The 15198-nt window shown below is 38.7% G+C and overlaps 1 protein-coding gene across 10 annotated transcripts in view; it reads left to right on the forward strand.

Moving 5' to 3' along the window:
- Window positions 1-15198, forward strand: part of SYTL4 (synaptotagmin like 4) — a 121942-nt gene that overhangs the window by 36374 nt on the left and 70370 nt on the right. The gene's annotated exons all lie outside the window — the stretch shown is intronic.

Below are 15198 nucleotides of genomic sequence, written 5' to 3' on the forward strand. Positions count from 1 at the left end.
AACATCACTGGCCGTAAGAGAGATGCAAATTAAAACCCCAGTGAGCTACCACTTCACACCTATCAGAATGGCCATCATTAATAAGTCAACAAACAACAAGTGCTGGCCAGGTTTTGGAGAAAAGGGTACCCTGGTACACTGTTGGTGTGAATTCAGACTGGGGTAGCCATTGTGGAAAACAGTATGAAATTTCCTCAAAAAACTAAAAATGGAACTGCCTTTTGACCCAGCAATTCCACTGCTGTAACTATACCCTGAGAATTCTGAAACACCAATTCCAAAGAACCCATGCACCCGAATGTTCATAGCAGCACAATTTACAATAGCCAAGTGCTGGAAGGAACCTAAGTGCCCATCAGTAAATGACTGGATCAAAAACCTGTGATACAGAGTGGAATACTATGCAGCAGAAAGAAAGAAGCTCCTACCACTCACAACATCAAGGATGGATTTGGAGAGCATTATGTTAAGTGAAGTAAGCCAGGTGGTGAAAGACAACTACCATATGATCTCACCTATAAGTGGAACTTAATCAACAAAACAAATAATCAAGCAAAATATAACTAGAGACTTTGAAATTCAGAACAAACTGACAGTAACCAGAGGGGAGGGGCAGTGGATAATGGGGGAAGGAAGGAAAAGCTCATTAAGGAACATATATAAAGGACATAAAGACAAAGCCAGAGTGCGGTATGATCAAGGGTGAGATAGGGGGGTGTGGTGGTGGGGAAATGGAGATAACTGTACTTGAAGAACAATAAAATAAACAGATAGATAGATAGATACAAATAGAATCTTGAAACACCAGTTCAGAAGGACCTATACACCCCAATGTTTATAGCAGCATTATTTACAATAGCCAAGTGCTGGAAACAGCCAAAGTGCTCATCAGTAAATGAATGGATCAAAAAACTGTGGTACATTTTCACAATGGAATAGTATTCAGCAAAAAAGAAAGAAGGAACTCCTAACCTTTGTGACAGCATGGATGGAACTGGAGAACATTATGCTAAGTGAAATAAGCCAGACAGTGAAAGACAAATACCATATAATCTCACCTGTAAGTGGAACATAATGAACAAAACAAATGAGCAAAATAGAACCAGAGACTTGGAAATAAAGAAGAACCTGACAGTGACAAGAGGGAAGGAGGGTAGTTGCTATCACAGGAAAGAAGGGAAAGGGTCAAGAAAAGGAACATCTGTAGAGGGTTTATGAGCACGGACAATGACGGGGATTGACAATGGGAGTGGGGGGGATGGGATAGGGGTGAGCAATAGGGAAAAGGCAGTACAACTGTACCTGAACAAAAATTAAAACTATGTATATTATTTTAAAAAGATGAGTAGCATGGACATTTTAATGATGTTAATTTTTCCAATCCATGACATGGTATATACTTCCAATTATTTGTGTCATCCTCAATGTTTCTTCATTGTCCTATACTAGTTTCCTGAGTACAGATCTTGTATCTCCTTGCTTGAATTTGTTCCTAAGTACCTGATTTTATTATTTTCATACTGCTAAAGAGAATTGTTTTCTAAGCTTCTCTTTCTGATAGTTCATTGCTGGTATATAAAAATGCTACCAATTTTTGAATATTAATTTTGTACACTGCTACTTTGCCAAATTCATTTATTAGATCTAGTTGATTTTTGGTGGGGTTTTAGGGTTTTCTATGTACAATATCATGTCATCTGTAAATATTGACAATTTTTCTTTCTTCTTTCCAATTTTGATACCTTTTATTTCTTCTCCTTAACTAATTGCTATGGCCAGGATTTCCAGTACTATGTTGAATAGGAGTGGTGAATGTAGACATCTAGGCCTTGTTCTTTATTTTAAGAGAAACAATTTTAGTTCTTAAAAAAATATTTTATTTGTTTATTTTTAGAGAGGGGAATGGTGGGAGAAAGAGAGGGAGAGAAACATCAATGTGTGGTTGCCTCTTGTGCGCCACCTACTGGGGACCTGGCATGCAACCCAGGCATGTACCCTAGACTGGGAATTGAACCAGCGACCCTTTGGTTTGCAGGTTGGTACTCAATCCACAGAGCCACACCAGGCAGGGCACAGTTTCAGTTTTTGCCCATTGAGTATGATTTTGACTGTGAGTTAGTCATATATAGCCTTTATTACATTGAGCTATATTCCCTCTGTTGCCACTTTGCTGAGAGTTTTTATCATAAATGGGTGCTGGATTTTATCAAATGTTTTTGTGCATCTATTGATATGATCATGTGATTTTTATCTTTCATTTTGTTTGTGTGTTACAATCACTGATTTTGCAAATCTTGTACCAACCTTGTATCCCTGGAATAAATCCCACATGATCATGATGTACGATCTATTAATGTATTGCTGGATCTGGCATGGTAATATTTTGTTGAGGATTTTAGTATCTATATTCATAAGAGATATTGGCCCATAATTTTCTTTTTTATTATTATTATTGTTCAAGTATACTTGTCTCCATTTTTAGCCCCCCCCCCCACGCTCTGCTGAGCCATTGTAAATGACTCATTGTAAATAATGCTGCTATAAACACTGGGGTGTATAGGTTCTTCTGAATTGGTGTTTCAAGATTCTATTTGTATCTATCTATCTGTTTATTTTATTGTTCTTCAAATACAGTTATCTCCATTTCCCCACCACCATGCCCCCCTATCTCACCCTCAATCTTACCCCACTCTGGCTTTGTCCATGTGTCCTTTATACACAACCCACCAATCCCCACCTCCCACACTTGAACCTACTCCCTTTGGCTTTGTCCATGTGTCCTTTATACATGTTCCTTGATGTTCCTTCCCCTATTATACCCTATTATCCTTCTTCCCACTCTTCTCTGGTTACTGTCAGTTTGATCTTTATTTTAATGTCTCATTGTATTTTGCTTGCTTGTTTGTTTTGTTGAATAGGTTCCACTTATAGGTGAGATCATATAGGTTGTTTGCAACACTTGGCTATTGTAAATTTGTGCCTCTAGGAACACTGGGCTGCATAGGTTCCTTTAGATTAGTGTTTCAGGATTCTTAGGGTATAATTCCAGCAGTAGAACTGCCGGGTCAAAACGCAGTTCAATTTTTAGTTTTCTGAGATAATTTTCTTTCTTTTCTGTGTCTTTTCCTGGTTTTGGAATTAGAATAATGCTGGACTCATAAAAAGAGTTTGGAAGTCTTCTCCCTTCTTGAATTTTTTTGTAATTGTTTGAGAAGTATAGGGGTTAGTTCTTCTTTCAATATTTGGTAAAATGTGTCTGTCAGGCCATCTAGTCCAGGACTTTTGTTTGCTGGGAATTTGTTGATTACTGCTTCAATTTCATTAGTTGAAATTGGTCTATTCAGGTTTTCTGATTTTTACTGACACAATTTTGTAAGATTGTATGTTTCTAGGAATTTATCCACTTCACTCAGGTTGTCCAATTTGTTGGCATGTAGTTTTTCATAGTATTTTCCTGCAGACATTTGTATTTCTGTGGTGTCAGTTGTTACTTCTCTATTCCTGATTTTGTTTATTTGGGTTCTCTCTCTCTCTCTCTCTCTCTCTCTCTCTCTACATTGGCTAATATTGTGTGCCTCTTTTTAAATCAATCTTCATACATTTTGTGAAGTTTCTTTTAAATAAGTGAGGTATGGTCCTGGCTGGCATAGCTCAGTGGATTGAGCTCGGGCTGTGAACCAAAGTGTTGCAGGTTCGATTCCCAGTCAAGGTACATGCTGGGGTTGCCGGCCATGACCCCCAGCAACCGCATATTGATGTTTCTCTCTCTTTCTCTCTATCTCCCTCCCTTCCCTCTCTAAAAAATAAATAAATAAAACCTTTTAAATAAGTGAGGTATGTTATAGTGTTCATATATACACTTATGAGTTTGTATTTTCTTCTTTATTATTTATTATATTTTTCTATTACCATTTAGCTTCCTTTACCTCCTCCCTCCACAATCACCACACTGTTGCCCATGTCCATAAGTCCTTTTTCCTTTGTGCTCAGTCCCTTCACTCCCTAACCCCCATCCTCATAGCTGTTAACCTACTCTCTATCTATGAGTCTGTCTCTATTTTGCTTGTTAGTTAAGTTTGTTCATTAGGTTCCACATATGTGAACTCATATGGTATTTGTCTTTCTCTGACTGGCTTATTTCACTTATCACAATGTTCTACAGGTCCATCCACACGGTCACAAAAGGTAAAATTTTCTTCTTTTTTTACATATGAGTAGAATTCCATTGTATGAATGTCTTATAGTTGTTTTATCCATTCAACTACTGATGGACACTTGGGCTGCTTCCTTATCTTGGTGATTGTAAATAACAGTGCAGTAAACATAGGGGTGCTTATGTTATTTCAAATTCATGTTTTGGATTTCTTTGGATATATTCCCAGAAGAGGGATTGCTAGGTCAAAAGGCAGATCCATATTTAAGTTTTTGATGTATATCCATACTGCTTTCCACAGTGACTGCGCAAATCTGCATTCCTACCAGCAGTGTACAAGTGTTCCCCTTTTCAACATCTTCACAAGCATTTGTTGTTTGTTGATTTATTGATGATAGTCATTCTGACCAGTGTGAGGTGGTATTTCATTGTGGTTCTAATTTGCATTTCTCAGAAGATTAGTGACATTGAACATCTTTTCGTATGTCTGTTAGCCATCTGTATGTCCTCTTTGGGGGATTGTCTATTCAGGATCCTGAGAAAGAAGAACAAAATTGGAGGAATCATGCTGTTTAATATCAAACTATACTAAGGCCATAGTAATCAAAACAGCATGGTACTGGCATGACAGACACATAGATCAATGGAACAGAATAGAGAGCCCAGAAATAAACCCACACCTTTGAAGCCAATTAATATGTGACAGAGGAAATGAGCACATACAATGGGCTAAAGATAGTTTATTCAATAAATGGTGCTAGGAAAATTGGACAGATAGGTGCAGAAAAATGAAACTAGATCACCTTCTTACGCCTTACACAAGAATAAACTCAAAATGGATTAAAAACTTAAATATTAGGCCCCAAACCGTAAAAATCCTCAAAGAAAACATAGGCAGGAAAATCTTGGACATTTCTCATGGAAATATTTTATTGGATATATCTCCCCAGGCAAGGGAAACAAAAGAAAAAATAAACACATAGAACTAGATCAAACCAAAAAGTTTTTGCACAGCAAAGGAAACCATTAACAAAATAAAAAAGACAACCCATGGAATATGTGAACATATTCACTGATATATCTGATAGGGGGTTAATATCCAAAATTTATAAAGAACTTATAAAACTCGGCCCCTGGCTGGCGCAGCTCAGTGGATTGAGCACGGGCTGCGAACCATAGTGTCGCAGGTTCAATTCCCAGTCAGGGCACATGCCTGGGTTGCAGGCCATGGCCCCCAGCAACCGCACATTGATGTTTCTCTCTCTCTCTCTCTCTCTCTCTCTCTCTCTCTCTCTCTCTCTCTCTCTCTCTCTCTCTCTCTCCCCCCCTCTCTCTCTCTCTCTCTCTCTCTCTCTCTCTCTCTCTCCCTCTCTCTCTCTCTCTCCCCCCCTCTCTCTCTCCCTCTCTCTCTCTCTCTCTCTCTCTCTCCCCCTCTCTCTCTCTCTCTCTCTCTCTCTCTCCCCCTTCCTTCCTTCTCTAAAAAATAAATAAATAAAATCTTTAAAAAAAAAGAACTTATAAAACTCAACACCAAAAAGAAAAAAAAACAATTCAATTAAAATTGAACTTCTTCAGATACATTCCCTCTTTTTTTTCTTGATGAATCTGGTTAAAGTTCCTTTAACCTTGTTTATCTTTTCAAAGAACCAGTTTTGGTTTCATTGATCTGTATTTTTTTGTCTATTTGTCATTTATTTTTGCTCTGATGATGATTATTTTCTTACTTCTGCTTACTCTGGGCTAATTTGTTTTGCTGTTCCTTTTCTGGTTCTTTTAGGTTTGGGGTTAGATGCTTTATTTGAAAATTTTATTGCTAGTTTAGGTAGAGTTGTAATGTTATGAACTTACCTCTCAGGACTGCTTTTGTTATGCCCCATAGGTTTGGGGTTGTTATATGTTCATTTTAATTTTTTCCAGGTAATTTTTTATTTTTTCTTGATCTCATTGTAACCCATTCATTGTTTAATAACATACTCTTCAGCCTCTATGTGTTCAAATGTTTTTCAGTTTTCTTGTAGTTGATGTCTAATTTCACACCATTGTGTTCAAAGAAGACACTTGATGTGATTTCAGTATTCTTGAATTTTTTTGAAGACTTCTTTTGTGTTCTAACATGTCTATCTTTCAGAATGTTTCCTGTGCACTTGAGAAGAATGTATATTCTGCTGTTTGGGATTAAATGTTCTGTAAATATCAATGAAATCTATTTAATTCAGTGTGTTGTTTAATGTCGCTGTTGCATGTTGACTTTTTGCCCAGAAGATATATGCAGTGGTGACAGTGGGGTGTTTAAATCCCCTACTATGACTGTATTGCCATTCATCTTTCCCTTAATATCCACCAGGATTTTCTTTACAAATTTAAGTGCTCCTCTATTGGGTGCATATATGTTTACAAGATTAAATCATCTGTTGGATTGATCCCTTAAGTATTATGTGGTGACCTTCTTTGTCTCTTGATATGGCCTTTGTTTTGAAGTCTGTTTTGTCTGATATAAGTATTCCTACTCCAGCTGTTTTTTTCCAGTTTCATGGAATATTTTCTTCCATCCCTTCACTCTGTGTTTGTGTGTCTTTTGTTCTGAGGAGGGTCCCTTGTAGAAAGCACATATATGTGTCATAGGTCTTTATTCATTCAACTACCTTGTGCCTTTTGATTGGAGCATTTAATCAACTTATATTTAAGGTTGTTGATATGTACCAACTTAGTGCCATTTTATTCTTTTTTCAATGATTAAAATAACTATAGAATTCTAGTCTATTTTTTAATATACATATTTAAAATTTATCTCATGTATGAATAGAGATGCACATTATGTGGATGAATTTCTGTTTTTCTTTTAAATTTTATTGTTGTTCAAGTACAATTGTCTGCCTTTTACCCCACCCCTCACCCCACCCCAGCCATCCCTATCTCCCACCCCTGATTCAACCTCCACTTAGTTTTGCCTGTGCATCCTTTATAGTTGTTCCTCAAAACCCTTCATCCTTTATCCACCATTATCCTCTCCCACCTCCCCTCTGGTTATTGTCAGTTTGTTCTTAATTTCAATGTCTCTGGTTATATTTTGCTTGCTTGTTTGTTTGTTTTGTTGATTAGATTACTGTTAAACATGAGATCATATGGTATTTGTCTTTCACCACCAGGCTTACTTCACTTAGCATAGTGCTCTCCAGATTGATCCATGCTGTCTCAAAGGGTAGGTGCTCCTTCTTTCTTTCTTTCTGCTGCATAGTATTCCATTGTGTAAATACACCACAGTTTTTTGGTCCATTTATTTACTGAGGGGCACTTAGGTTGCTTCTAGCACTTGGCTATTGTAAATTGTACTGCTATGGACATTAGAGTGCATAGGTTCTTTTGGATTGATTTTTCAGTGTTCTTGGAATATAATCCTAGTAGTGGAACTTCTGGGTCAAAAGGCAGTTCCATTTTAAGTTTTCTGAGGAAATTCCATAGTGTTTTCCATAGTGACTACACCAGTCTGCATTCCCACCAACAGTGCACTAGAGTTCCCTTTTCTCCACATCCTCTCTAACAATTGTGATTTGTTGATTTGTTTATGATGGCCATTCTCACTGGTGTGAAGTGGTATCTCATTGGGGTTTTAATTTGTATCTCTCTGATAGCTAGTGATGCTGAGCATCTTTTCATATGTCTCTGGGCCCTCTGTGTGTCCTCTTTGGAGAAGTGTCTGTTCAGGTCTTTTGCCCATTTTTTAAGTGTTTTGTTTGTCTTCCTGCAGTTGAGACATATGAATTCTTTATATATTTTGGAGATCAAACCCTTGTTTAAGGTATCATTGGCAAATATGTTTTTCCATACAGGTGGCTCTCTTTTCATTTTACTTCTGTTTTCTTTAGCTGTGCAGAAGCATTTTATTTTGATGAGACCCCATTTGTTGATTATTTTCCTTATGTCCCTTGCTCTAGGGGACATATCAGTGAAAATATTACTAGGTGGAATATCTGAGAATTTCCTCCCAGTGTTCTCCTGTAGTATTTTTATGGTGTCAGGACTTATATTAAATTCTTTTATCCACCTTGAATTTATTTTTATGTATGGGGTAAGTGGGTGATCAATTTTCATTTTTTTTGCATGTAGTTGTCCAGGTCTCCCAACACCATTTGTTGAAGAGGATATTTTTACTCCATTTTATGCTTCTGTCCCCTTTGTCAAGTATTAATTGACCATGGAGAATTGGGTTTATTTCTGGGCTCTTCGTTCTGTTCCATTGGTCTATGTGTCTGTTTTTATGCCAGTACCAGGCTGTTTTCATTACAGTGGCCTTGTAATACAGTTTGATATCAGGTATTATGATCCCTCCTACTTTGTTCTTCTTTCTCAAAATTGCTGAAGCTATTTAGGGTCATTTATGGTTCCATATAAATTTCTGAAGTGTTTTTTCTATACCTGTGAAATATGTCATTCATATTTTAGTAGGGGTTGCATTGAGTCTATAAATTGGTTTAGGTAGTATGGACATTTTGATGATGTTAAGTCTTCCAATCCATAAACATGGGATATGCTTCCATTTTTTGTATGTCTTCCTTAATTTCTTTCTTCAGTGTTGTGTAGTTTTCTGAGTATAGGTCTTTTACCTCCTTGGTTAAGTTTATTTGTAGGTACTTTATTTTTCTTGTTGCTATATCAAATGGGATCCCCCCCATTTCTGTTTCTGATGTTGCATTGTTTGTGTACAAAAATGCCTTTGATTTCTGAATATTGACTTTGCATCTTGCTGTTTTGCCAAATTCACTTATTACACCCAGTAGTTTTTTGGTGGAGTCTGAAGGATTTTCTCTTATACTATCATGTCATCTGCAAACAATGACAGTTTTGCTTTCTCCTTTCCAATTTAGATGCCTTTTATTTCTCTTTCTTCACTGGTTGCTGTGGCTAGGACTTCCAATACTATGGTAAATAGATGTGGTGAAAATGGACAACCTTGTCTTGTTCCTGATCTTAGCGGGAAAGTTTTTTGTTTTTGCCCATTGAGTATGATGCTGGCTGTAGGTCATGGCCTTTATTATGTTGAGAGATGCTCCCTCCATTCCCACTTTGCTGAGTGTTTTTAGCATAAATGGGTTAATGCAGACAGCAGCCCAGTGACCACAGTGTTGTGGATGAATAGAGACAAATTCGCATGGACTACTGAGTCTTGTGGAGAAAAAGGGATGGCATAGACACTCTCTCAAGGGGAGAGCACTTTGGCCACTCTCTCAAGAAGAGAGTGCCCCGACCCTTGCCTTGACAGGTTTTTATTGGCTTTCTCATAGCATACATCAAAGAAGGTTTTCATTCATTATACTTAGGTTTGCCTTAGTTAATTACTTTTACAGATAGCAATGAAAAAGATGTTACTGATTACTATTTATAGATTAACAAGGAAAAATGTTGCAAATGCAAGGGAACGATAAGAGTAATTGGTCTGGTTACACTTCAGTCCTTGGGAGAATTAGCACAGACTTCAGGAAGTTACTTTAAAGATATGCATTATGCATTTGCTGCTTCAATTCAGGGTGAGGAAGTTTTAGCAAGAGCAAATCACAAGGCAGCTTAGGTATAATGCAGGACTAATTTCCCATGGGAGAAGCAATCCATAGGTTTGGCATCCTATGTGCCACCATGTGCCTATGGGCTTTCCCATAGGGCTGAGCTACAATAGCCATTGCCAGGCAGATCAGTTCCCTATAATGGGTGCTGTATTTTATCAAATGCTTTTTCTGCATGTATTGGTATGATTATGTGATTTTTGTCTTTCTTTTTGCTTATGTGATGTATTACATTTATTGATTTGTGAATGTTGTACCATCCTTGCATCCATGGGATGAATTCCACTTGATCATGTTGTATGGTCTTTTTAATATATTGCTGAATGCGGTTTGCCAATATTTTGTTGAGGATTTTAGCATCTATGTTCATCAGTGATATTGGCCTGCAATTTTCTTTCTTTCTTGTGTCTTTATCTGGTTTTGGGATTAGGATGATTTTGGCTTCATAAAACGACTTTGGGTGTGTTCTGTCTTCTTGGATTTTTTTGGAATAGTCTGTGAAGGATAGGGGTTAGCTTTTTCTTAGATACTTTGTAAAATTCTCCTGTGAAAGTGTTTGGTCCAGGGCTTTTGTGTGCTTGGAGTTTTTGATTACTGCTTCAATTTCATCAGCTGTTATTGGTCTGCTTGGGGTTTCTGCTTCTTCATTGAGTTTTGGAAGATTGTATTTTTCTAGAAATTTGTCCATTTCACCCAGGTTTTCAAATTTTTTGGCATGTGGTTCTTCATAGTAATTTCTTACAATCCTTTGTATTTCTGTTATATCAGTTGTAATCTCTCCTCTTTCATTTCTTATTATGTTCATTTGGGTCCTCTCTCTTTTCTTCTTAATGAGTCTGCTTAAAGGCTTGTCAATTTTGTTTATCTTTTCAAAGAACCAGCTCCTGGATTTATTGATCCTTAATATTGTTCTTTTGTCTGTATGTCATTTAATTCTGCTCTGATCTTGGTTATTTCCTTCCTTCTACTTGCTCTGGGCTTTCTTTGTTGTTGTTTCTAAAATCCAGTCAAATTGAGTAGTGAGGGATTGGAGTCCAACTTTAGTGACATTAGCTTTATTTGAATTCTGATAATCCATTACCATTGGACCAGCCCCATTTTATTCTTTATACCTATGTTACTCTCTCTATTTCTTCTTCATAAAGCAAGCCCTTTAACACTTCTTGCAATACTTACTTGGTGGTACTTAACTCCTTTAGCTTTTTTTTTTGGTCTGGGAAGGTCTTTATTTCACCTTTAATTTTAATTATTTTAATTTTTTAGAAGATGTTATTTAGTTTTTTTGAGAAAGAAAGGGAGAGAAACATTGATGGGTGAGAGAAACATTGATGAGTGAGGGAAACATCAATAGGTTGCCTCTCACATGTTCCCCAACCAGGGACTGGGCCTATAACCTAACTATATGTCCCGACTGGGAATTGAACCAGTGAACTTTCACTTTGAGGTACAGTGCCCAGCCAACTGAACCACATCAGTCAGGCTCACCTTCCATTTTAAATGATTCCCTTACTAGATAGAGTAATCTTGTTTGCATGTCCTAGGTTTTCATCAGTTTGAATATTTCATGCCAACTTCTTCTAGCTTGAAGTGTTTCTGTTGAGAAATCATCTGACAGCTTTATGGAAACTCTCTTGTAGGTAACTAACTATGTCTGTCTTTGTGATTTTAGGATTCTCTCCTTGTCTTTAACCTTTGCCATTTTAATTATGATGTGTCTTGATGTGGTTCTCTTTGGGTTCATCTTGATTGGGACTCTCTTTGCTTTCTGAACTTGTGTGACTTTTTCCTTCACCAAGTTAGGGGAGTTTTCAGCCTTTATCTCTTCAAGCAGGTTGTCTCCCTTTCTCACTCTCTTATCCTGGACCCCCTATGATGTGGATGTTGTTATGCTTAATGTTGTCCTACAGTCCCTTAGATTTTTCTCATTTAAAAAAACTGTCTTGTATTTTTTATTCTATGCTTTGGTGCTTACTGTTATCTTGTTATCTAAATCACTGATTTGATTTTCTGCTTCATCTAACCTTATTCTAATTCTTTTTATTGTATTCTTTATTTCAGATAGTGTATTCTTCATCTCTAAATTGTTCTTTTTCTTATGGTTTCTAAGTCCTTTTTAATGCTTACAATCTTTTTGTTTACATTCTCACTGAGATCATCTCTTCTTCCCTTATGGTCCCTGAGCAGCTTTATAACCATTGTTTTAAACTCTGCATCTGGTATTTTGGTTGCATTCATTTCATTTCATTTTTTTCTGGGGATTTCTCTTGTTCTTTTGTTTGGGGCATATTTCTTCATCTTCCCATATTGTCTCTGTATTAGCTTGATCTGCTGTGACTCCCAAACTTGTTATGATGGCTTTATGATGAAGGTGTGTTGTACTTGGTGGCACAATCTTCCAGATCACCTGGGGTCCATGCTCCAGGAATGTTCTTGTGCGTTATGTGCACCCCCCTGCTGTAGTTGAGGCTTGAATGTTGTTGGCACTTTCATGGGTGGACTAATCCTTCATGCAGACTGACTTGAAGGGTAAAACTCTATCACCGTGTATGAGACACTGTGCATGGTGGTGTCCCCTGAGGCCAAGTTGTTCCCAGTAGGGTCGGGTGACTGCTAGAACCCCCCTTTGGTTGTGATGCTTGTGTGGCTAATTAGGTCGAGCTGTGGTGTGGTCTGAAACCCATCACTGATTGTGTTGGTTCTGGGCCCACTTTGGTGGGGTTCAGGTACAGGTGTCAGATGTTATGTGTAACTGGCCTTGGGCTACCTTTCTGAAGCCTTTGCACTGTTTACTTTTTGTGGTTTCATCTAGTGGACCTGGGTGTGCATGGGAGGGACCAATATGTGTATAAGGGGTAGCTTCCTCCAGCTTAGAGCTGGGGGCAGGTCTGTAAAAGGACAAAGGCTCCCTGAGACTTGTCTCCACCTGTCAGCTACTCCCCCTCCCTCTAAAGTTGCCATCTTCTTTCTCCAGAGCCTTCCAAAAAGAGACTGTAGCATGGGCTTGGGCTAGGCACAAAACAGACCCTTCCATATGTTGCAAGCCCAATAAGATGTGGCTGTTGGGGTCAGGAGGACATAGTTAGTAATTCTCTTACTTGGGGATCTTGCAGTAAGGAATTCAGTGAGGGGCAAGTGGCCCCTACTCCAAAGCCAAAGTACTCAGTCTCTGCCAGAGTCTCCAACTCCAGTTCTACCTGGAGGGGCTTGCTGCTAGTTCTGACTGGGTACAACCAGCTGGCCCCTCTGCAGGGGCAAGCTCAGGCACCCCATGCTCATGGGAATAGATCAAAAGAGTCTCCCATTGTGAGTGATGCCAGCCTAGCCCACAGGAAGGGGCTAAGGACTTCTTCTCAGTCTCAGACATTAACCTTCAAAGGACTCACTCTTTGAATGAGTCATTTCAAAGGGACAGCAGCACTCTAAGCTGCTGTTCCTTTCCCCTACAGAACTAAGCCCAGCAGGGTGGGGTGTCTGGGAACTGGAAGGGTTGGTCCAAATAGTCTCCTGTTGGGCATGGTACCACAAACCTTTAAGATGGGAGTGGTGCCTGCAGTCCTGTAGGATGGGTGCAGGCACGTCTTCCTGTTCCTAGGGTAGTGTGGGCTGAGCTCACTGGGGAGATAAGGGTGTCCTGTCCCTCCCCCAACCCTGCACCATGATTTAACCACAGACCCCAGCCCCTGCCTATCTGGTTTCAGGACAAAAGATTTCCTGGGAGACATGTTTTGGTTCAAAACTCCCAGCTCCGTGCAGCACTCTGGCCCCTTGCTTGGCTGAACTCAGCAGGATGGGTCTGGCCAAGTGATTCAGTGGATTGGGGAGGGGTTCCAGCTGTGCTCTCAAGGTGGAGGAGATGGGTCCTTCCCAAAGTCACACAGTTTAGTCACTGTCTGGATATCTGCCAAGAGCCACTGCAGAAAAAGAGGTCCCCAGTAGTCACTGTTGGCTGCAGCAAGCAGACCTTTCTGCAGGACCTGAGTATGGCAGAGTGGACTCAACAGCAATCAGAGCCTGGGCAGTGCATTTTCCAGGCTGGTGCTGTAATAGTAGGAGTGCTCATCCATGAAAAATGCATCTGGGTCTCCCAGGCAGACTACATCCCCAGTGATTTTCACTACTTGATGCTATGCAGGCTCCTTTTTCTGTCTCCATTGCTCTGGGTTGGGAATACCTCCTTGGAGTTGAGACCTAATTCTCCTGGGGGGAAGAAGTTTTCCTGCCACAATATCCTTCTGGCTGCTGCTACACTTGGGTGTGGGGACTAGCCCTTTCCATGTCTCTGTCCTTCTTACTAGTCTCTATGTCGCTTCTTCTGTAAAAACCTGATATAATATTTTAGTTCAGCCAGGCTTCATTTGGTTATTCAGGTTGATTGGTCTATAGTTTAGCTGTAAATCTGTTTTGGTGCCGAGAGCAGGTGAGTGTAGCTTCCATCTACTCTGCAGCCATCTTGGAGTCCATAATTACTTCTTTTTCAGTCAGGGATGTATTTTCATAAAGATCTACCACATTTCTAAATGGCTGAATAGTATGCTATTATATGGAAATATTATTCGGTTTAATGATTCCTATGTTAAAGAACTTTTTTTCTCTTGCAAATAATTTTGTAGTAACATTCTTGTATATATGCCCTTGCGTGCACATTTGTGTGAATACTCCTATTAGGTAGATTCTTAGAGGTGGCTTTGCTTGAATAAGGAGTACGTACATTTTACAGTGTGTTATGCACTACCAAATTGCACTTCAGTCTGTCCTGTATATCAGTCTTTCATACTATAGCTATAGTTATCTCTGTAAAATGAATTTGATCATGTTACTTCCCAAGATAAAAAACAAAGCAACAACAAAATGATGGGTTTCTATTGTCTATTTAATGAATTTTAAAATTCTTAGTTGTTAAGAGTATTTGAGAGTTATATAATCTGGCCTTGATCTATCTCTCCTACCACTGTTCCCCACCAACATACACTGTGTTCATAAGGCAAAGTCTACGTATTCTGTGAAACCTTCCATGTATACAGCCCTCTCTTTTCCCTCTCTATGCAAAATAGAATTAATTAATTCCTTCTCTAAGTTCAATAGCATTTAATTTATTATCCCTCTGATGGTACTTAATAAATTGTACTGTATTTGTATGTATCTGTCTCTCCTACTACTCAGTGAACTTCTTAAGGACAGGGACTATATTATTCATCTCTCTATTCCTCACACTTTGCACAATGCCTGTCAGAGTGGGTGCTCAACCAATGTGTATGAAATGGGTGAAGATATCCTTGAGATAGTATTTTCAATAAGAACTTTGGGAGATAGAGGAGGTGATGAAACTTTTCAAATGTACCAGAAAGTTGACCAAATCTTGGGAACATAGAAACTGGTGAGGAATGGAGAAATGGGCTTCAACCTGAAGGAGTCCTCACGTGTTTTTTTCCTCAAATACAGAGACCAGCTGTCTGACTTTTTGTGTTGATAGGCTGGAGAGTTGACAACATT

This window comes from Phyllostomus hastatus, unplaced genomic scaffold (assembly GCF_019186645.2).
Source record: "Phyllostomus hastatus isolate PE091 unplaced genomic scaffold, TTU_PhHast_1.1 phas_scaffold_28, whole genome shotgun sequence".
Taxonomy (NCBI): Eukaryota; Metazoa; Chordata; class Mammalia; order Chiroptera; family Phyllostomidae; genus Phyllostomus; species Phyllostomus hastatus.